The following is a 23,087-nucleotide window of genomic DNA, read 5'->3' as shown; positions in this document are numbered from 1 at the left end:
GGCTATTTGAACTTTGTTCATGGAGACTTTATCTTCTTGATCCTAGAGAATTTAGTCTGTGGAAGCAGCTTTCAAAGCAGATTCTCAAGTTGGACTACAGATCAAAATATCAACATACTGGATTATGGTGCTGTCATCTATCTTTAAGTTTCTTAGATCTTTTCCTAATGCTTGACCAAAAAGATGGGACTGTCCCTGAATCCTTGTGGTAGTACAGTTCACATCAGTTATTGTGGAAGTAATCTCCCAGGAGATGTTCACTCAAAAGCAAACATATTTTGGGAATCTTTGTGAAGGGGGATACAAAAGAAAGCATCTTTAAGATCTAAGGTAGAAAACCACTGAATATTGCCTGGTATTTTAGTGAAAATTGTGTAAGGATTTGCAACAATGGGGTATATTGGGATTACTGCTTCATTTATAACTCAAATCTTGTATTAAGCAAGATTCTCCATTAGACTTGTTAATTCCAAATGTTAGAATTAATTCCAATATTATAAAGAGAATGACAGGGCACCAGAAGGTCATATTGCAGAAATCTGTTAATTAAAGGCTGTAATCCCTCTCTTATCTCAGGTTTAAGAGGATATTGAGGCCTATGAGGGAAAGAGTTAGGGTCCTTAAATTAGAGTGGCATGGTTTGCCTCTGGTACACCTATATTTGAATATGATGCAGAGAAAACTGGGCATGGGAGTGTTGAGATCAGTTGGAGACAAATTTTGTAAATCTTTTGTTTACATTGTAAAGAGAATTTTCCTTTATCATCTAATTTAGGCCATACCTGAGGGCCTGACCTTCAACCTGATTTGGATTACATTCTCTTTTGGTGGGGCAGACAGAGAGCACAGGACCTGGAAGACCACCCAAAAGAGACCCCCTCTCCAAGAGGAAAAATCTCCAATGAGGGACTTGGGTCATTCCCAGGTCACTGCCTCCTCCCATGGACTATGGGAGAGAATTTAAGGAGATCTGAGGGGGAGCTGGGTCCCTTTTTGACCTTTCAGTCTCCTGCTGGATCCTGATCAGTCTGGCCAGCTGGCCTGGCCAATTCAATCAGCAATCCACATGGTCTTCTCTTTAAATTCTTTCTAACTTTCTATCCTTTTCTTAATCTGCTGTAATTTCCTTTAATAAATTTCTGTTTTCTTTCCAAAACCTGCATTCCCAAGTCTGAGTCACAATTCTCCATGGGACAGAACTGAATCCAAGAAACAAATCAGCAGCTACACATATACAATAGAACAATATATATGCAATATAACAATTTCCCTCATCTCCTTATGTACCATATGTGATTTATTTTTAAAAATGACAAACAAAAACAGGCAGGGGAGAGGTTACTTTGGGGAGATTGTGCTACCCCATCATTGGTAATAAGTACCCAATAACCAAAGACTATTTTACTATGTGACCTTTGACAAGTTTTTCTGGGTCTTGATTTCTAAAACTGTGGGGATTAGACTAGCTCTTCTAATTCTGATAAACTATGAGATTATCTATGATAACCTCAGAAACAAAATTAGGATACAAGCAATTTTCATTCAGCACCCTTTAGACACTTTTTAAGGCATTAACCATATTCCTTTTCAGGACACCTATTCCAGACCTTTATATTCCCTCCCTTCTCCTTAATGGACCCCTCTGAGGCCTCAGTGCACATTTTTCTGCTAACTATACTGATAAAGTTTCATGGGCAAAAGACAGCTATAGGACCAGGGTAGAAAAAGACCTCTGAAGAGGAGAAACAAGTCAAAGACCAAAGTGAGGAAAAGTGTGGGGGAGAAAGGGAGGTGAAAGAGCAAGGGCAAAGAGTGGGAGGAAGGGGGTATCAACAGTGAAGGAAGAACTCCAATTTCAAGCTATTTGCTTGTCTCAGACCAGACATATTATCTGTCCTCTGGCATACTGCTCCATTCCTACTGTAGTTAACTCTAACCCTGATTCCCCTTCTCCCATTTCATTCTTTCTCAATCTATATATCACTACCTGAGCTCTGACACAACTCTGCTCTGAGGTCAATGCAACGGTGGATGAGTCCCTACCTATAAACATATTACAAGAAGATCCAGCCTAGGGGCTTGCTCTCTACTAACATCTCATCTTCCAACTTGCTCAGTATTCACATAGGCTGCCTGCTCCCCTATGGACAAGCATGCCTTGCCTGAATTTATTCCTCAATGATTAGCATACTCCCACCCCAGCATAGCTTCTCCATCCAGTGATTCTGAATCCCATTCCTCATCCCCCCCACTGCTTACTTTCTATTCCTATCCTTAGTTTGGCCCTCCCTGCCATCATGTTGCACACATTATCTCTTCACCTGGGCTCTCTGGAATACCTGCTCCATAAATTACAAATTGACTTTTATTTCAAACCAATTTCTTTTTCTTTTCTCACTTCTTAAACTCACTTAAACCTGTCTCCTTTGTCATAACCGAGCATCCCTATCCACCTCTTTTATACTAGTCACACTCACTCATACCTATGACTCATAGGTCAAGAGGTAGAGTCAAAATACTCGTGGATCCCCATCGCCACTTCCAGGCTTTCTCTTTATCTCTATATTTAGTAACTTCTGTTCCCTTGAAATTCATATTTGTTGCATTTATTTATCATCCAATCAACATTCTTTTACTATCTAGCAACCTCTAGTAGTTTTCCATTCTTCAATGGCTTTCCTCCCCAGATTCTGTCCTCAAACTGGTAAACTTCAACATGCATGCCAACATATTTTCAAATACTCTAATTTTCTAGTTCCTAAAACTTACTCATTTCACATGACCTATTCCTCCATCTTAGCTCAGTTACACTCAGAGATGGTTATGTTCTCGATCTTTCCATTACCCACATGCATTCCATTTTTATGTTCATGAATTCTGAAATTCCTTTATCTTATCACCATGTCTTATCATTCTGCCATTCCCTTTGCCTTATAACCCTTAACTTTGGTCTTTGTCCTTATTGTGATCTCCAAATCCCTTCAATCTTTAGTTCTTTCCTTGACCATTATCCTTGCAAAGGATATACTCTCCTTTTTTCTTCAATTTGATCTCTTGGAGAACCATTTCAACTTTATACTCTTCTTTTGAGTCCCTTGCCCCCTTATATTGCCATGCTGAGCTCTAATCTTGGAGCACTCCCAACACTCACCGATTTTGCTCTTATTTGCATGCTGTTGAATGACATTAGATAACAGCTTGAAACTCTGCTGAATCGATAACAAATTTGTGTTAACCTAATTTCAACTGAGACGTCATCAAGGCAGGGCAATCTTTTATACTTTCTCAATCAATTTAACTATCCCACTCACCATAGTGATTTCTCTAAACCTTTTTATCCTTCTAAAATCTCCTATGACTCCCCCTCACCCCTACTTTAAAAAAAAATGAGGTCATTTACAAAGAGTTCCCTTTTCTTCCCTTCTCTTCATCTTACATCACATTCTGATGTCTTTTGTGATACAGTTCTCCTTTACACCTCTCTCACTTGATAAAATGACCCTTTTTGCCAAAGAAAACTCTACATGAACAAGGGATCCTATTCTATCCTGATAAGTCTAGCAGAGTGCTCTAACATTCTGGTTCTTTCACTTATCTTCTCTCTCTGATTACTGTCAGCTTCATACTGCCTACAAACATCCCCATCCTTAAAAAACCCTCACTTGATCTAGCCTTCAGATATCATTTCATATCTCTTCACTCTTTTGTGACTAAAATATTGGAGAAGGATGTCTACAATACTTTCTCTACTTCCTTTCCTTTTAATTTTTCCTTAAGTCTCAACAGTCTGGCTTCTGACCTCATCATTCAACTTGAATTGCTCTTTCCAGGGCTACCAATGATTTCTTTTTTTTTTTTCTTTTTTTTTTTTTGCAAGGCAATGGGGTAAAGTGGCTTGCCCAAGGCCACACAGCTAGGTAATTATTAAATGTCTGAGGCTGGATTTTTTTCAGGTACTCCTGACTCCAGGGCCCATGTTCTATCCACTGTGCCACCTAGCTGCCCCTACCAGTGATTTCTTAATCAACTGATGGAATGATCTTTTCAGTCTTCATCCTTCTTGACATCTTTGCCATCTTTGACAATGTTGATCATCCTCTTTTCTTTTCTGTCTCTCAGTGACATTGATTTCTTCTTGTTCTCCTACTATCTGTCTGACAATACCTCAGTCATTTTTGCTAGAACTTCATCTAGTCTGTGCTTGCCAACCTGGGATCTCTTCTATTCTCCCTCTATCATTTCTCTTAGTTCCTATGGATTCAACTATCATCTTTATGAAGGTGATTCTCATATCAGCTTGCCCAGTCAGCATCTCTCCTGCTTTTCAGGCTTGTATCTCTTATTTTCTTTTTAGACTTCTTGACCTGAACATCTCAAAGACATTTTAAATTCACATTATCTAAAACTGAACTCTTTATCTTTCCTTTAAACCATACAGTCTTATGAATTTCCTTAGTTCTTTTGGGTATACTATCATCTTCCCAGTCATGCAAGTATCATCTATCATCTAGGTCTTTTTACTCTTACCACTCATATTCAAAATATTGCCAGACCCTATTGAGTCTACCTTTGGATACATGTCTGGTCCATGGCTCCTTCTTTCCTCTGACATTGCCATCTTTCTGGTGCAGGACCTCATTATCACATATATGAATTATTACAATAAATTGCTGGTAGGCTTCCTGCTTCAAGTCTCTATCCACTCCAGTCTATTGTCCACCCAGCTATCAAAATGGTTTTCCTAAAGTTTTTGTCTGACCATATCACTCCTTTTATTCAATAAATTTCAGTTATTCCCAAATGTTCCCTGGACCAAATAGAAATTCCTTTATTTGACATTTAAAACCCTTCATAATCTGGTCCCTTCTTACCTTTCCAACATTTTTCACCTTATTCCTTACATATTCTACAATCCAATAACACTGACCTCCTTGCAGATCCTTGCTGAATCTTGCACACAACATTCCATTTCCCAACTCTTAGCATTTTTACTGGTGGTTCCTCATGTCTGGAATGTTCTCCTTCCCCAGTCTCTTACTTCCCTGGCTTCCTTCAATTCTCAGTTAAAATTTCACCTCCTGAAAGAAACCTTTCCGTCTTTTAAATTCCACTATCTCATCATTACTATCTTTAATATTTTAGAATCTTATTTGATTTTTACAGTAACTCTGGAGTAAGTGTGGAGAAAACCAAGGCAGACAGAAATTGCATTACTTATCCAGGTTTATATAGCCAATAAGTGTCTGAGGTAGTGTTTGAACTCAGGTGTTTCTGATTCCTCTATCTACATTATCCCCTTGCAGCCTCTTTTGGGCCTCCTTAATGTTAGTACTCTCCTTTAGTTTATCCTGTATATATCTTGTTTGTATATAGTCATTTATGTTGTTTCTTTTCCCCCTTTCACACCTCCCCCCACATACACACTTTATATTGTAAGGGCAGATATCATCCCTCACCCTACTTCTACCCTACCCCCACCCTATCCCCACCTTACCTCCACCCTATCCCCACCCTACTCCCACTCTGTCCCCTGCCCCCCCCCCCCCTTTTAATATACCCAGCACTTAGCAAAGTCTGGCACATAGGAGTCACCTAATAAATGCTTGTTGATGATTTGCCACAGTCCCAGGTACCATTACAGCTCAACTCATTGGTGAAATCCAGTTTTGGTGAGTCTGGTCCAGGAACTTTGTTCATAATGCTGACTAAAGTCAATAACTACCCATGGAAGTAATTCTTTCATATAATGCAGACTTTATTAAGCAAAACTTTTTGACATCTTTTCTTTTTTAGAACTGTCTTTCAGCACCTAATTTTTAAAATATATTTATTTTGTTTCTAATTTATAGAATAAAACATTTTCATAAAATAGTTTAATATAAATATGATTACATATGAAACATACAAATCTGTTATGTACATCTTGCTATTTCTTTTAAATGTATAATAAAGTTATTATGTAAATTTCATTTTTTCTTTCCCTCTCCCCTGGTCTAGAGATGACTGCCATAAGACACAAATAGGGGTATATACATACACACACATATACATACATACATATGTATGTATATATGTATTACATATGTAGGTATGTAAAATTATTCTGTACAAATATATTTATCAGTTCTTTCTCTGTATGCAGTTAGTATCTTCATATGTTATTTAGAATTAATTTGGATATTTATAATAGTCAAAATGACATTTGCTTAATGTCATTCTCAAAACAATATTGTTCTTACTATATTTAATGTTCTCTTAGTTCTCATTTTGTTCATTAATTTGTGCAAGTTTTTCCTTGCAAGTTTCTAAGACCACTGAACTCAGCATTTCCAATAAAAGAGTAGTATTTCATTGTAATTATATACCACAACTTGTTTGTCCATTCCCAATTGATAGGCACCTCTGTAATTTTTATTTCTTCGCCACCACAAAGAAAGCTGCTATAAACATTTTAGAAATTTAAGTTCTTTTCCTTTTTCTCTAATCATCTTTGGAAATAGACTAGTAGACATCTTTTATTTTTTACTTCACCTATATCTTCCAATATATTCCTTTCCCACATCCCCTCTAGAGGGGATTCATTTTTAATAAAGAAAAAAAGTTTAACACAACTAATTAACATATGAAAATTAGCATCTATGTCAAGGTTTAAGATGAGTAAAGAAAGCACTTTATATATCTTACCTCATTTAATTATCATAATAGGTCTTTGCATATGTCCAGGAGAAGTTATAGTCAAGAGGATGTAATTAAAACTGACTGGACTTTCTCAAATGCCAAAGAGTCTTCTCTTCTTTTTGTCATTAGTAAAATGCAACTGATTATGAAATTCTAAGCATGCTTTACTCTCCAAGTCTCTTCCCTCACAACATCATCATGATTCTCCAAGAAGCAACTCCCTAGATATATATCTCCATGTAGAGAGATGCCATCTTCTCCCTAGTATCCTCCATGTGAGACATCTGAGGCATTATGGGCATGTACCAGATCCTCATTGCTGAAGTCTTTGCATGTTTCTCTATAGTTATCACCACCATTGTGATTTATAGTGCAATATCCAAATATATTCCTGTGTGACAATTTAGTCATGTCCTAATTGAAAGGCTCCAACTTTGTTTCTAGTTCTTTGCTTCAACAAAAAGATTCTGTTGTAAATTCTTTAAATTTGTGGGTCCTTTCTTTTTGTCATTGATCTCCTTGGGCATATATCTAGCAGTGGAATCTCATTTTATTTACAGAATTCCAAATTGCTTTCCAGACTGGTTAAAAATATATAGAATGAACCTGATGCATGCACAGACTCCTTCAACTTGCTGAGCTGATGCAGTGACTCCATGTGGAGGCTACTATGGAATTAACTCTTGGGAGGATCATGAAAATGATGCAGCTAGATAGCACAGTGGATAGAGATAAGCACCTGGAGACAGGAAGACCTAAGTTCAAATCTAGTCACAGATACTTGTTAGCTGTGTAACCTTAGAAAAGTCATATAACTTCTAGTTATTTTCATTTCCTCATCTATAAAATAGGGATCATTGTATCAACTTCCTCCCAAAGTTGTTGCAGGACTCAAATGAGATAATATTTGTAAAGTACTTTGCACATTTTAAAACAGTAAATAAATGCTATTATTATTATTATTATCATTATCATTGTTATTAATATGTAAAAGCAGTCAGCACCTTGGAAAGAGTGTGGAGTAGATACAGATTTTCTTTAATTAGTGCTAGTTGGCCAACTACATAAGGCTACAAAAGCCAGAACTGACAACACTTTCACAAAGGCTCAACTCAGATTTGGCCACTTTTTTTTGCTTCATTCAAGTCTAGGAGCTTGGGTGACTGTTTGGTCATAGTGTACAGTGAGACACCATGTGGAAGGGGGAAGGGCCTTATGGCCTCCCCTCTGAGGTTATATGGCCCCAAGAAACTGACCTTAATCTTTGGCCTTTTTATTTGTTCAGTTCTTTTTCTAAGTGAAAGGAGTAGAGTCTCAAGACATAGTGAGTTTAAAAGTTAATCAGGAGGGCACCCTGGCATCCCTGTGTTCCAAAGTCTGGGTCCTAGAGTCAGCATTGATGCTCTGAGGAGCAAAGAATGAACTTTGGCAGTGACTTTTGAGATCCTAGTCTAGTAGAAAGCTTACCCAGAAGCCATGCTACATATGGACATGAACTTGGTGGGATTAATATTATGTTGAACCTGAACTAAATATGACTCTAGTCTCCTAGAGACCTATAGTGATATAAGGGAGAGTATATCTCAGATGCATGGGGGGAAAGTATGTTTGTTCTTGCTATATATTTTTTATTTTTTTGGGGGGGTGAGGCAATGGGGTTAATGGGACTTGTCCTGGGTCACACAGCTAATAAGTATGAAGTGTATGAACTCAAGTCCTCCTGATTCCAGGGCTGGTGCTCTATCTATTGTGCTACCTAGCTGCCCCATATATTTTTTTTTTGGTTTTGCAAGGCAAATGGGGTTAAGTGGCTTGCCCAAGGCCACACAGCTAGGTAATTATTAAGTGTCTGAGGGATTTGAACTCAGGTAGTTCTGACTCCAGGGCCATGCTCTATCCATTCAACCACCTAGCCACCCCATCTTGAGATAAATAAACCTTTGTAAAAATTTAATTGATATTAAATAATTAAATGGAACCGGGACACTGGGGCACTGGGTAACTGGGCCCCAAGCAGGGGGGGAAATAAGCCAATGACCCTAGAGAAGAATCAGCCTAATCCCCTGGAGCTCTGTTTGGGGGAGATAGAGTTAACCTGACTCTAGGACAGAGAACCAGCTGCCATAAATTACAAGAACAGTTTACCATCCCAGCAATAATGCATTACCATCTTTTCACCACCCCTTTAATATGAACTATTTCCACTTTATGTCATCTTTCCCAATTTGTTGGATGTGAGGTAAAATAATCTCAGGGTTGTTTTGAATATGTATTTTTCTTATTAATGATTTGGAGAATTCTTTCACATGGTTGCTAATAATTTGAAAGTCTTCTTTTAAAATCTCTCCATATCTTTTCCACTTATCTAATGGAAAATGACTTTTGATCTTATTTATTCCCTTTAGTTGTCTACATATCTTGGATGTTAAATCCTTACCTGAGATGTCTTATACAGAGATTTTTTTTTCCCTAGCCAACCATTTCCTTTCTTGTCTTAGTTGCATTAATTTTGTTTATATAAAACGTTTCAATTTCATATAAGTTGACTATTCCTTGCTTAAGAATCCACTTCTATGAAAGGCATAACTGACCCAGATGATAGGCATAAATTATCCCTTTCAATTCTATTTTTTAAACAATCTTTAATATTTAAGATGTATTTATTTTAAATTTATTGTGATATACATTATAAATTTTTTGGTCTACAACTAATTTCTGCCATATTTCTTTCTAATTTTCTCAGAAGTTTTTGTCAAACAGAGTTCTTTCTTGGATGATTTATATTTTGAGATTTTTCATACTCTGGGCTATTAAAGTAAATTATTTCTTTTTTTGTTTATTTTGTAAGGTTTGAGGGTTAATTGACTGGCACAGAGTCATAAAACTAGTAAGTATCAAAGGTCTAAGGTCAAATTTGAATTCAGGTCCTCCTGACTCCAGAGCTAATTCTCTTATCTACTGTACTAAAGTCAATTATTTCTGAGGAATCCATTTACTTGTTTTTCTATTTTAAAACTATTACCAAATAGTTTTGATGATTAGTATTATATAATATAGATTGAAGCCTGGAAGAATTATTCCTTCCTAATTCCCACCCTTTTCATTCTCTTGATAGTCTAGATTTTTTTGTTCCTCCAATGAAATGATATAATTTTGTCTAGTTCTTTTGAAGTGTGCTTTTGGTAATTTGGTATAATACTAAATCTGCAAATTAGCTTCAGTAGTATTATATATCATGGCCTAGCCATAAGCACAGAATAATACCCTAGTGATTTAATTATTCATAATTTAAGGTTTATATTATCCAAATTTATCACCTGATCCAGATATTCATTGACATTATCTATCAATTCCATCTTTCTTAGTCATTCTTTTTTTCCTTTCTCTCTCTGAGTTAATTTTCTGACTCATACATTCTCCTCCTACATCCTGCTTCCTGCTTCCTGCTTCAACTCCTGCCTCACACTAAAGGACCTAATATATGAATAGTGATTCTGTCTCAAATATTCCAACTTCCCAGTTCTTCAAAGTACTCAGTTCCCCTGACCTACTCCTTCACTCCACCTCAGCTACACACAGAGACAATCATATGCTTGTTCACCCATAAACATTCTACTTCCATGTTCATTAACTTTCTTCTCTGATTGTAATTTTTTTTTTATCATTTCTATTACCCTGTGTCTTATTATTTTTTCTCATTTTTATTCCCTACATTTCTGAATTCTTTCTGAGGCCTTCACCCTTGCATTGTTTATACTCTTCTCCCTTCTATATTTCAGTCCCTTGGTAAACTTACTCAACTCTACTGAGTATCCTCCATGTTTGAATCCCTTATTCCTTAATCACACCTTTCCAAATCCCTTCTTTTAATTACTCCCATCATCTGTGTTTTTTACTTATTTACAGGACGCAGAAGAGAGCTAGAAGAAATTACAATACAGTACCAAAATAATCTACTATAGATTTATGTTATCTAATCTCACTTAGTTCTGCAAAATAATCATTCTACTCTTCCCTAATGATTGGTATTCCACTCTCCACAGAAGCAGTTGATCTTCTTGTCTCTCCTTAAGCCTCCATACCTTTCTTTCTTCACTTTTTTTTCTTGTTAAATTGTTGTTTACTGGAAAAAGGGGGTTGAGGAGGGGTCTTAGATTCACCAGAGAGCAACAACACCACACAAGTGATGGGAGAGGTCAGCACAAAGCTCAGAGATCTCAACCTTTTCTTGGACTTTAAGGGATGACCTGGAGTGTTAGGATATACTCAAGTGGAAGACCTTGACTTGGGCATAATTAGAGACAAAGAGCAACTTGGAATATATTTGCCTTGAGCAACTTGGCTATAATCCAAGCCCAGGCTAGGCAGCCTGGACATTTTCCTTTTTTCTACCCCAGGTTTGGACAGCAGATGCCTTCAGGGCTAGGTCATAAGAAAAAGTCAGGGTTCATGGCTTATGCAAAGAACAGGTGTTAATGGTATTGAGGTTGATGGAAGCCCGATCCCCAGACAGGAAAGTGATACCAATGACTGCAGAAGGTACAGTCTGGCAAAGGGCAATTATAGTTGCCATTGCAATTTCCTCATGTGAATACTTCTGGGTACAGAGGTGACATGCTAGGTTTCAGCAAGATTCCTTCCAGATAGATATGGTGTCACTCACAACAGCTAGGATATTCTTAGTGACATCTGACAAGTTTTCAGATTTCAGATTAGGGAGGATTTCCGACTTCACAACTGGGACAATGTTATTCTGCTGACAACTGCTGATATATCAGGCCAGCATGTTGGCATCTCCATGATAGCAAGTGAGGAAGTTGTATTCTCCCCAATCTTCAGTACACAACACCAGGTGGCAAAGTCAGGCCCATCCTTCTAATATTTGGCAAAGCACACATTCATCCCAACCAGACCTTGGAAGATAGTCTCACCACTGGTCTCTGCCAGGGTCATAACAACACCTTTGTCCATTTGATGCTCACAATACCACCTATGACTTTGGGAAAGGGAATACAAATCTTTAAATTTTTTGTAGAATGTCTCATGGAAAAGCAACTCTAATACAGGAACTCACTCAATCATCTGCTGTCAGAAGTAACTGCCTATAGAGGTATTAATTTTTCTCTGTGTTCTCAATTCCAATGAACTGTAGTAGCTTTGCAATGCTACCTGTGTAGCTGCCAAACTTTTCCTTGCCCGGAGCAACAATTTTGTGAATTATTTCAGAAAGTTTTTCTTTTGCTCTGGAGTCAGTGCTGAATATTGGTCAGATATGTTTTCACTGACTGTGCTGGTTGTTTCCCTTTCACTCTTATAGCTGAGGATCTCACCTCTTATTTCCCTGAAAAAAAAATGAAATTATTAACTTAAGATCACCCTTCTCCCTATCTTCCCAGATCATGTCATTCAAAACCTTTATTTTCTTCTTTATTTTTGTCTCACTTAAACAAGTGGCCCTTTTCTTTACCATGGTCGCTCACAGCACTATTCCTTTCCAATTTATCTCCCATTCTCCACCCCATTCATATTCAATTCCTACCAATATACATACTCACTGTTACCTCCAGGATCAAATATAAAGGACTGTTTGGCATTGAGATCCCTTTATAATCTGGTCTTTTATACTTTTCCAGTCTTCTTCAACTTTATGATTTTTTCACACAATCTATGACCTATCAGTCTGACCTATTTTCTATTCCTTGGTCCCATTTTGTGCCTTTTCACTGGCTGCTTTTCATGACAGGAATGTTCTTCCTCCTTATCTTTGACTCTTAGCTTTCCTGACTTCCTTAAGGACTCAATTCAAAACTTATCTTTTACAAGTAGCTTTTCCTAGTCCTAATTCCCTATACTAATACTCCCCCTTTAAGATTATCTTCTATTGACTCTGGAAGAACATGTATGTATTTATGCAAATATCTGTCTATTGTTCTCACAATAGACACATATCCAATGTACATGTACATTCCTTGAAGGCAGGAATTGCTTTTTCCTTCCTTTATATCCTCAACACTTGGGGGCAATTAAATGGGGCAATGGATAGAACACTGATTCTGGTGTCACGAGGACCTGATTCCAGGTCAAACCCAGCCTCAGACAATTGACCCTGGGCAAGTCAGTTAACCTGATTGCTTCAAATACAGGCCATCTCCAGTTGTCCTGATTCACATATGGTCACTGAACCCAGAGGGTGCCTGAGGAGAAAGTGAGGCTGGTGACTTTGCACAACTCTCCCCTCCCCCCACTCAAATCCAATTCACATCCATAACATGACCTCACTTCCCTGATGTTGCCATCTTCTTAGAGATTGAAGGACAAAAATGTCAACAACTTAGCACAGCGCCTAACACATATTAAGGCTTTATCAATGTCTTTTCACTTGACCTTTTGTAATAATAACAATATAGATAGAACAACTCAAATGTTTTATTCATTTCCTATTTTGACTGGGAAATTCCCTTTCTATTATTACCGCTCAATGCAGATTTACTCTGGTGGAATTTCTGTCTCTGAACTGACCTATTTGATGCTAGGCTGTTCATGTATTCCAACAATTTACCAGATATTGGTTACCAGACAGACACAGACCTGAGTTCGCTACACCTTTTGAAGTCGGTTATATGTCGCCTCAAAAGAGAAAGGAACTAGTTGCCGGTGTCATGGGCAACAGCTGCTTTTCTCCTTTAGGTCAATTGTCCTGTTTTCCGGATTGTGCTAAATTATTGACCTGTATATCTTGACCTTTGACTCAGTCACAAAGGAGTTCACCTTCTGCTGGATTGTAGATAATGCTGAGCAAATAAATAGGGAGGAAGGACTAGCCCCTTGGAGAAGAGTTAGGGCTAGGGACTACAGAAAGATCACAGTGGCTGGAGGTCAGAACAAGGCAAATTAGCCCTTTACTTCTTCCTAACTGTTGTTATCTACCCAGTGATTCCTTCCTTCCTTTTTATTCCAACCTTTTCCACAAGGAGCTAATAACTAAAGAACAATGTCACCTCATTTTAAGCCAATATAAGGCACTAGAGTTTTTTTTGACAGTTTCTAAAACAGACACAAAAAAGTCAGCAATGAACTTGGCCTTTTTAAAAAGGCTTTATTTTCTCCTTCTTTGAAACCTAGTAGTGAACCTGGATGACTCGGAAGATGATGGTACACCTAACAATAATAAGGAATTTCAGAAGAGGAGAGGGTTTGGGGGAAAGATAATGAATCCAGTTTTAGATATATCGAGTTTAAGATCACTCAAAGATATCTAAGAAAAATTGTACAAAAAAGCAACTCTGGATGGAAAACTAGAGATCTAGTGGAGCTGAGAATCATGTACATAGAGATGATAATTGAATCCAAGGAAACTGAGTGAGTCTTAAGTGAAATAGTATAGAGGTAGAAGAGAAGAGAGTCCAGGTAGAGCCTTGGGGAACACATAGTTAGCAAGCACAGCCTAGAGGAAGATCCAGCAAAGGAGAATGAGAAGAAATAGAGGGTAGTGTCACAAACAGTGCTAAAGATAGTAGAGAGATGAAGGATGAAAATTCAGACAAGACCATTAGATCTGTCAATTCAGAGATCATTGATAGCTTCAGAAAGGGAAGTTAGAATTGAATTATGAAGTTAGAAGCTGGACTAAAGAGATTTAAGAGAGTGAGAGGAAAGGAAATGGAACACCTCCATACATATCTGTCCTTCTCTAACATTTTAGTCACAAAAAAAAACAAGAGACACATGGAGTGATAGCTGGAGGTAATGGACCTATAAAAATAAGGTGTTTTTTTTTAAGAATAGGAAGAGTAGGGGCTGCTAGGTGGCGTGAGTGGATAAAGCACCGGCCTTGGAGTCAGGAGTACCTGGGTTCAAATCTGGTCTCAGACACTTAATAATTACCTAGCTGTGTGGCCTTGGGCAAGCCACTTAACCCCATTTGCCTTGCAAAAACCTAAAAAAAAAAATAGGAAGAGTTGAGTATATTTGAAGATGCTAGAGAAGCAACCAGTAGAGAGATTTAAGATAAATGAAAGAGTAGGGAATGGCAAAAGGGTACTCTATCAGAGAAGATGAAATAGTGTGAGATTTTTGAAATAGTGTAGTTTTACTTGGCAAGGAGAAGGTGCTCATCATGTGTGAGAGAGGGGTAAAGGAAAAGATAGTGTCAGAAGGCATCTGAGTGATAGGACATGAAAATGGAGCTCTCAGTGCATGACTTCAATTTTTAAAAATAAAAAGGAAGTAAAATTCTATGCTTAGAGGGTAGGATGAAAGAGGAATCATGGAAAGATTAATGAGGAATGAGAAAGCTGAGGGTTGTCCTTTATTTCCTTCCTACCTTCTCCTTTTCTTTCCTCTTCTTTCCATTCCCTTTACTATTAGACCCTGGTCAGAGAAAGGGCTTTGCCTGCAAGAGAAGCTGGGATGGGGGCCAGGGTTGAAGTAGGGGTGTTAATGAAATGAGCATTGGTCAGCTCCTCAGATGCCAGAGGACTGCTTACTGTGGTGGTCACCAGTATATAGAGACTGTTCTTGGGATGCTGGAAGTGGGGTCTCCACTTAGATTTACATTCTCTTCCCAGCCCTGAGTGGGGTCTCTGATATTGGAGAGCAGCTCTCTGCTGTCATTCTTGGGGAAGTCAACACCACCTTCTTCCTCCTGTGCATGAAGGTAGTTCAGAGACTAAAATTCAATCAACATATTGCTAAGGATATGGCCTACAGAATTCCTCCCATGATCTCATTTGGAAATTTTAAAGACAGGGGCATAGATTTCTTTTGAACTCTCACATACTTCAAGAAAAGCTCTTACAAGTATCATTCATGCTAGTGATGTGGGCTGAATTCCATGATGAGGAGTATTTGTGGTTAGAATGGGAAAAGCACTAAAACTGGCCTCTGAGTCAGAAGCATTAGATTCTACTTTTGTTTTCATCACATGTGACTGCTACTCTTTCTGAGTCCATCTTCTCTTTTGTAAAATGAAGGATTGGATTAACCTTGTTAAGTCCTACCTTCACTACATAGAGGGCACCACCAATCTCCCAATCACTGAGGCATCATCCTTAACTCTCTACACTTCTCATCTCACAAATCCAGATTTTATTGTTTCTACCTTTATAATAATATCTCTCACCTTCTCTTCACTCACATAGGAACCACCTTAGCTTAGGCTCTCAGGAAAGGTAAGAGTCAAAGATAAGGTGGAAGAACATTCCTGTCATGAAAAGCAGCCAGAGAAAAGGTACAAAATGGGATCAAGGAACAGATCAGATTGATAGGTCATAGATTGTATGAAAAATCATAAAGTCAAAGAAGACTGGAAAAGTATAAAAGACCAGATTATAAAGGGATCTCATCTGCTCCCTTCTTCCCCTCTATTACCATAGGTTTTTTAGTACTTCTTAGTGTAATGAGATTTACCCCATTCACTCCCCTCCCTCCTCCAGTCTCTTTCCTGTCCCCCTTTTTTAAGGAGGTAGTGTTTTTAGATCATTCTATCTAAGTCATAGAAAATTCTGAGTGTCTGTCCCTTCTAATTCAGTATATTCTATCGAATAGAGTCAAAATTCCTGAGAGTTATTAGGGTCTTTCTCCCAAGTGGGGTTAAAGCCAGTTACATCTCTTTAGATAGCAGTCTCATGGATAGGTCATGAATGTCCATCATTTCTGGCTAGGTATATTCTCTCTGTTAGAGTTACAATTCTCAAGATTTATGAGAATCTTTTTCCCCCCATACTGGGATATAGCCAGTTTCAACTTACTGGATTGCATTTTTTTTTCCTTTTACTGCCACCCCTTTTTTTTTTAACCTTTTCATGTGTCTCTTGAACCTCCTGTTTGATGTCCAAATTTTCTGTTTAGCTCTGGTCTTTTCATCAGAAATTTTTGGAATTCTTCCATTTCGTTAAATGTCCATCTTTTTCCCTGGAAGAGAAGGCTCAGCTTTTCTGGAAAGTAGACTCTTGGCTGCATTCCAAGCTCCCTTGCTCTTCGAAATATCTCATTCTAGGCCCTTCAATCCCTTAATGTTGATGCAGCCAGGTCCTGCTCAATCTGTGGCTCCTTGATATTTAAATTATTTCTTTCTGGCTGCTTGCAGGATTTTCTCTTTTATCTGATAGTTCTGGAGTTTGACCACAACATTCCTTGGTGTTTTCATTTTAGGATCTTTTTCTGGTGGAGATCAATGTACTCTTTCAATAACTACTTTGCCCTCCGATTCCATGATATCAGGGTAGCTTTCCATCACTAGATACTGTAATATTAAGTCCAGGCTTTTTTTCTCTTCAATATTTTCAGGAAGTCCTATAATTTTCAGGTTGCCCCTTCTCGATCTATTCTTGAGGTCAGTGGTTTTGTTGATGAGGTATTTTACATTTGCTTCTATTTTTTTCTATTTTTTGATTTTGTTTAACTGACTCTTGCTGTCTCATGGAGTCATTAGTTTCTGTAGACTCCATTCTTTTTTGGGGGGAGGAGTTTTCTTCATTAACCTTTTGCAACTCCTTTTCCAGTTGGTCAATTCTACATTTGAAAGAGCTTTCCATTTGACCAACTGATGTTTTGAGAGAATTAATTTATTTTTGCATTTGCCCATTTGAAGATGTGAGAGATTTATTCTCATTTTGTATTTGTCCAATTGTACTTTCTAAGGTTTTGTTTTCTTGTTGCAAGGTATTAATTGTCTCTCCCAAATTTTTGAGCTCCTTCCTTATTTCTTCAAGGAAGTCTTTCTGTGCTGAAGACCAGATTGTATTCTCCTCAGATGTTCCAGGTCTCTCTGAATTAGGGTCTTTCCCTTCCAAGAATTTTTCTATGGATCCACCTTTCCGCTGACCCTTCATTTTGCTAAGACCTTAAGTTGGGGAGGGGCTGGTTCACCTGGGCTTGGGATCACTAGAGGCTTCACTCACTGAGTGTGGTTTCTCTGGCTGGCCAGGAGGTGCTGGTTGCTTTCTCTGGAGTGTGTGTGACCTTGATTGAGGCCCTTCTCCCTTTGCTTGAAGGGAGGGGTTGGAGCTATTGAATTCTTTTGCCTTCAATCAATGGTGGGCTTTACCTTGGCCTGAGGTCATTCCTCAGCTGGGCTGGTTCTTCTGCTCACGTGCCTGGGTCTAAGGCAGAAGTAGTTTACATTAGTTTGTTAGGGAAGAAGTCTGAGTTGTAATGGGACTCAGACCAGAGAAGCCCAGGGATGGTGTCCGAAGCCTTTCTTCTCCAGAACTCTCCCCATAGCCCTGTCTGCAAGCTCCTGGGGGACAGCTCCAACACCAGCGCCTCCATTCTGACTCACGCCCCCAGGGTTCAGTCTCACCCTGATCCAGCAGGTCTGGTTCTCCGGCCCTCAGACTCCTGGTTCCAATTCAGCTATTGATCTGGCTGATCTGAGGCTGATCCTCCCTCTGAGCCCAGACTCACCTGTCCAAATTCGGCCAAAGCTGCTGCCAGAGACAAATCCCGAGGTAGATGTTCTTTCTCCTCACTTTTCTTTCTGGGTTTTGTGGGTCGGATTTCTTTTAAGAGGTTTGTTTCATGTGATAGATGGGGAAGAGATCAGGAGACTTTAGAACTGTGCCTGTCTTCTCTCCGCCATCTTGGCCAGAAGTCTATAAAGGGATCTCAATGCCAAACAGTCCATTATATTTGATCCTGGAGGTAATAGTGAGCATATATATATATATATATATATATATATATATATATATATATATGGAAGAATTGAATTGTCTTGTCCTTAGACTATTAGTCTATTATAATATCTTTCTAATTAATCTCTCTTTTCTAGTAGCTTGGAGAGCTGCCAAAGTGATATTGGGAGAGTGAAGCCTGATGATGTCACTCTCCTTTTCAATAAATTTCATTGGCTTCCTATTACCCCTAGGATCAAATACAAACTTCTCTCTTTGGCATTTAAAGCCCTTTGCAACCTAGTTTCCAAAGCTTGGTTCAGATACTATTATGAAACCTTTCCTGATCCAAGCAATCCCTTGTACTTCTTCCCATTCCAACTACTTGTAACATATATGGGCATGCCTATATACATGTATAGATATAGACACAGGCAATACACACTTGCATACATATATGTGCACATATGAACACACACATATTATATATATATATATATATATATGTATATATATATATATATAAATAAAATGTATACACACAAGAAAAGTATGTCTTAGAGTATACAGGTGGTCTAGTAGATAGAGTGCTGGACCTGGAGCTAAGAAGACTCCTCTCTGTGAGTTCAAATCCTGCCTCAGACACTTCACTTTGTGAACCTATTTGCCTGTTTTTTTCTTCTGTAAAAGCAAGTCATGAACCATTTAGCCTCTTTGCCAAGAACAAATGCAGTCACAACAAGACAAGTTGGACATTACTGAAGGACAACAACAAAGTATATTCTTACGCATATAAATATAAATGTATGTAGACACATATTTACATACATGTAATTTAAACTTATTGTATACATGATGCCTCCTTCAGTAAACCCTCACCTCCAGATCCAACACACACCTATTTTTGTACAATCCAACAAGCTAAGAATGTTGGGGTATTTTTACATTTTGAAATACTTTAAACTTGCTGGCTGCACAAAATCTTGCCCTGCTACCACAGTTTGCCAACCACTACTCCTTGAGGGTAGGAACTATTTTTGCCTTTACCTGCATCCCTAGACATCTGTATCTACTATATCAGGTTAGATCCCTTTTTGTGAACTCTTCTTGTGAGTTCTTTCCTCAAAGGGATTTTTTTATAATGGCCTAGATGTATGGGCCAAGTGTCAGCATGAGGACTAATGGTGGATGTTAATGGGGTAAAAGCAGAACCGTGATGTGCTGTAGACTCAGGAATTCCCAATGTGGTCCTGGCTTTCTGGACAAATGGGGTGAAGTGGGGGTGGGTGTAGGTATGACCCAATAGATCCGTAGTCTGAGTAAAGACAGGGTTGTCAACACAAGACCAGTTCCTCCAGTAGAGACCACAAAGGAGAAGTGGGTTTTGCCTACAAATATTCTCTCAGTCTGAGTTTCCCAGTCAGAACCATCCCCTTGGGAGTTTGTCAGCTAGAGGGCTTGGTCATCTTCATTTCTGGAGGAATTTACCATTTGGTAAAATAGAGCTAGAGATAGCCAGGGTTCCTAGAATGGAGGTCACCACCCAGGACTGTAAACAGGAGATTGACTTTTATCTGAAACTGCTCTGGGGTGTGTGAGTGGAGGGATCAGGCTCTGTTCTTAGAATTGCCCTTTGGGAGCATTCATCCTCAGAGATATCTATGTTCTTTGTGATAGATCTTTTTTTCAGGGAAGACTGTGGTAGAAAGGAAACTGGGTCCAGAGTGACAGCTGACCAGCTGACCTACTAAGGAAATGCCTTTCATTTCTAACTAAGGTGTCTGCATTTTACCTTTTACATTTCTATTTCTGTTCTCTTGTAAACCAGAAACTCAACTGAATAGAGAATAATTAGATTCTAGGCTTTGTCAAGATAGAAACTCCACTGGGATCTTTGGGGTCACCTGGGGCTTAGTTGGAAGCCCTCTTCATCATCACAACAGATATTTACTCAATGAAAAACAAATCTGAATGATTTATATTTCTAATCTGACATGATTTTCTTATCTCCATTTAAACTGAATTCTCACATTCATAGCCTTGGGTTTTGTCAAACTAAATCTGACCCTAGATTCTTGCAGACTTTTTTTTTGCAAGGCAAAGCAGTTAAGTGATTTACCCAAGATCACACAGCTAGGTAATTATTAAGTGTCTGAGGCTGGATTTGAATTCAGGTCCTCCTGACTCCAGGGCTGGTGCTCTATCCACTGTGGCACCTAACTGTCCCCCTCTCCTAGACTTTTTTTTAAGGTTTTTGCAAGGTAAATGGGCTTAAGTGGCTTGCCCAAGGCCACACAGCTAGGTAATTATTAAGTGTCTGTGGCTGGATTTGAATTCAGGTATTCCTGACTCTAGGGCTGGTGCTCTATCCACTGCGCCACCTAGCTACCCCTAGCTATATCCCTTTAAGCACTTTCTCATTCACCACTTTTCTTTGATTCTCATAAAGTACTAGGCAGGATCAGGATCATCATCCCCATTTAATAGATGAAGTAATTGGGGTCAAGTGACTTGTCCTAGGTCACACAGGAAGTTAGTAGCCAAACCAGGGCTCTGTGCCAGTTTCCCTTCCCATTGTACTCCCACTAAGGACTAAGGACTGCTGGAGCAATTACTGATGGCAGTGTCAGGATACAGAAAGATCTTGAAAATTTAGGGAGTTAGGCCCAATCTAATAAGGTAATGTTTAATAGGCGTAGAATAAAGTCTTTCACTTTGGTTCAAAAAAATCAAAATCTCAAGTTTGAGAAAAATGGAAGGGGTATGGTTAAATAGCAGTTGACCTAGTAATCTAGTAAACCGCAGGTTCACTAGAGGAGGGAAGGGATGGGACGGTCAATAATGTCATGAGGAAGGAAAGGGAATAAATATAAGGGAATTGGTACCTACACCTAAGGTGCCAGGCACTGTACTAAATGATTTACAAATGTTTTCTCATTTAAGCTTTACAACAATCCTGGAAGGTAGGATTTTTACAGTTGAGGAAAGTAAGGGGAAACAAAGAGTAAGCCATAGCCCTTTGTAAACCATTCCATGGAGCAAGTTCAGAGCTGCCATTCCTGATTCTAGATTTTAGGGTCTGCTTCTGGCCATGTAGAGACCCTCTGGTGAAAGGATTTTGCATTTTGGGATGATGTTGCAAATCCTGAATAGTTTTGTGGTCCCTGAGTCCTCCCCTCAGCACTCCTCTTGCCCTATGACAGTGACAAGAGGATGGAGTGTTTTGTCAATTAAAAGAAGAGACGATTTCTCACTTCTTATGAGTGGCACTTTCTCTTGTGACTCTTCTTTGCACATATATTAACTTTGTGACTCAGCACAAATTTTCTGTCTGCCTCAGTTTCCTTATCCATAAAATGAAGATTAACAATATGATCTATCTCCCAGGGTAGTAATAAGGACAAAGTGAAATAATATTTGTAAAACATTTTGCAAACTTTAAAGTACAATATATATATGTTCATTGTTTCTGTTATTTATTATTGGTACACTCTGTCTCTAAACTATTTTGAAGGGGGGTATGAGGGTATGTGCCACTCATTCCCCCTCCTTAATTGCTTTTGCCTGGAGAATGGTCTCAACTAAACAAGTTTGTGTCTAAGCCTTAGCTACTTTTTCCACTCCATGTTTTCTTTCCTGAAGAAATGACTCACCATGGTTCCCAGGGGTTATGTGTCCAGACTTGGAAGCAACTCTGTGAATCTCCCGGAGGTTCTGGGTTCAATGAGAACTGTTGATTTTGGCATAGCAGAGTGACCTGGCAGTAGGGAAAGTCTCTCTACCAGAGAAGACAGACATTAAGAGGAGTAATCTTAGCTTGGCTGTTTTACCAGCAAAACTCTACAGGGCCTGTTTTGGTGCTGGACAAAAGTTAATACAATAATTAACAGTCACGCAAACTGTTTTTATGTTCTAGTGAAACTTAAGTAACAGCTTCCTAGAAGCTTTTACTGCAATTATGATTGAGGTTACTATATAATAATTTCTTCTATTGATATATGCCAGGAGTCTTTTATGTTTAGTATGTGTTGTGTGCAAGAATAAATTATGTGTTTTATACCTCATTCATATTGTACATTGAATACCTTCTTTCCTTCCTCTCTTCTTGGATAGACCCTAGACTTGAACCCAAAGTAAAATAACATCCTTGATGCCAAGATTGGAGTTTTAATAAGCTAAAGAGGGTTCAAAAAGAAGTTTAAACTTTCTTGTAGAAACTTAGGATTGAACCCTATCCAAATCATATGCCTGGGTACAGAACAGGGAGTGGCACCCTGCCACCCTGCCCTTACCCTGCACATAATCTATTGTTTAAATTTCCAAGTGTATGTGCCTTGATATCTTCTAGCTCAAGAATAGGTAGAGGCTTTCTTTTTATTTTTATTTTACTTTGAAATTATAATACAGTAGACCTATCCTTCCTATCTGTATACATGGTTTCAAATTCCATTGTAATGTATACAGTTAAACTTATAAAATGGCATCTTTATAAAATGAAAGTTGACTTCTTTAACACTGCTTCTTCAAGTACTTCTGGGAAAAGCCAGGGACCACATCTGCATTGTGGACTTGCCATATTCTAGTTCACTCTAGGATTGAAAAAGTCATTTCCCCACAAAAACCCAATGAAGGAGAGAGCGCAAAGCTCTGTTCATTACCCCTTTTTTTTTCCAATGAGGAACTGAGTCTAAGACAGGTAAGGTAAAAGTCATACAACTACTAAGTGGTTGGGCTACCACACAGACTTAGGTGGATCTGGGTGCAGCTCTTGATCATTGAGAAAGAAGGGGGGGA

General features: G+C 38.5%; 1 pseudogene; it reads right to left on the bottom strand.

Moving 5' to 3' along the window:
• Window positions 1-11,038: 11,038 nt before the first annotated feature.
• On the bottom strand, window positions 11,039-12,974 carry LOC141493813 (fructose-bisphosphate aldolase A pseudogene; annotated as a pseudogene).
• Window positions 12,975-23,087: the final 10,113 nt, after the last annotated feature.

This window comes from Macrotis lagotis, chromosome 1 (assembly GCF_037893015.1).
Source record: "Macrotis lagotis isolate mMagLag1 chromosome 1, bilby.v1.9.chrom.fasta, whole genome shotgun sequence".
Lineage (NCBI taxonomy): Eukaryota > Metazoa > Chordata > Mammalia > Peramelemorphia > Peramelidae > Macrotis > Macrotis lagotis.
Note: the sequence above shows the minus strand (reverse complement) of the source record. Positions and strands in the feature narration are given on the sequence as shown.